Genomic DNA, 1,569 nt, shown 5'->3' on the forward strand with positions numbered 1-1,569 from the left:
GGGCTAGTGGCGTACATTGGCTGGTAATATGCCATACGGTTTCATCATTTTGTCCACAGATTCTGCACTTATCACTTTCTGTTGTGTTGTCTATTCTGTATTTTTTTTATTATTATTATTATTATTATTATTATTATTATTATTATTTTTATTTTTATTATTATTATCATAATTATTATATACTCATGATATTGTATCCTGTGCATTAATAACTCTTTCTACTCTTGGCTCAAGGCCTGTAATTTTGGGGGAGGGGGCCAGTCGATTAGATCAACCCAGTATGCAACTGGTACTTGATTTATCGACCCCGAAATGATGTAAGGCAAATTCAATCTCGGCAGAATTTGAATTCAGAACACAACAGCAGATGAAATACCGCTAAGCATTTCGCCCGGCGTGCTAACGACCCTGCCAGCTCACTGCCTTACATGATAATAACAACAATAATAATAATAATAATAATAATAATAATAATAATAATAATAATAATGATAATAATCCCAATAATAGTTAATTGATATTGTTGTTTTTTGATGTTGCTGCTGTTACTGCCGTTGTTGAGGTAACTGCTTGTTGATTGCATAATCGCTGTAGATGATGCTGATGATGACGACGATGGTGGTGGTGGTGGTGGTGGTGGTGGCGATACGGTTGTTGTCTTCTTGTGTTTTCCTTCCTATTCTAAGCAGACTCATCTCACTAACTACTCGACAAGTGGAACGTGGCAGGGACTGTGGCTAGGCTGGTGGGGGTTGAGGATGTAGAAGAAAGAGTGGGTGAGAGAGAGAGAGAGAGAGCATGGTAGATGGGTAATAGGGGTGGAGACGGATGTGGAGGAGAGTAGAAGTGAGAGGTGCGAATGAGGGTGGGGAGCTGTCTAAATGCGAAAAGAACATTCTCTTCACTTCAGGTGGGATACCTGGAGGAAAAAAAAAGAATAAAGAGGATAAAGACAGGGTACCCTAAAATACTTGATTTTTCTTTTCCCCATTTTTTTTTAACCTTGTTTTACAAAATAAAATAAATAAACAAAGAAATACATAAATAAATATAACAGAAGGAAGAAAGTAATAAAGAAAGCGAAAAATAAGAAAAGAAGGTAACAAAGAAAAAAGAAAGAAAAAAATAAGGTGATGAGAAAATAAAGGGAAGTTAACAATCAGCAGTTCATAAAAGGAATTACTCAGGATTTGAACCTTAAACACTGTGACTGGATTACTGGATTTACTATCAGGACATTAAAGGATAGAACACAGACACCAAGGTAAACATGTTATTGATTTCTTTTACTTGCTTTTATTTCTTTTACTTGCTTCAGTCATTTGACTACGGCCATGCTGGAGTACTGCCTTTAAGTCGAACAAATCGCCCCCCTCCCCCACAGGACTTATTCTTTGTAAGTCTTAGCACTTATTCTATTGGTCTCTTTCACCGAACTGCTAGGTTACGGGGGGGGGGCGTAAACATGCCAACATCGGTTGTCAAGTGATGGTGGTGGGGACTAAACACAGACACACAAATACATACCTACCTACCTACATATATACATACATATATATATATATATAC

At 37.1% G+C, this 1,569-nt stretch overlaps 1 protein-coding gene across 1 annotated transcript in view; it reads left to right on the forward strand.

Annotated features, from left to right (window-relative positions):
- Window positions 1-880: 880 nt before the first annotated feature.
- The window catches only part of LOC128248884 (uncharacterized), a 118,978-nt gene continuing 118,289 nt past the window's right edge, over window positions 881-1,569 (forward strand). The window contains exon 1 of the mRNA XM_052971098.1: window positions 881-1,264. The gene's annotated coding sequence lies outside the window, so the exon portion shown is untranslated. The remainder of the gene's footprint in view (window positions 1,265-1,569) is intronic.

The sequence above is a fragment of the Octopus bimaculoides genome, chromosome 10, assembly GCF_001194135.2.
Source record: "Octopus bimaculoides isolate UCB-OBI-ISO-001 chromosome 10, ASM119413v2, whole genome shotgun sequence".
NCBI lineage: Eukaryota > Metazoa > Mollusca > Cephalopoda > Octopoda > Octopodidae > Octopus > Octopus bimaculoides.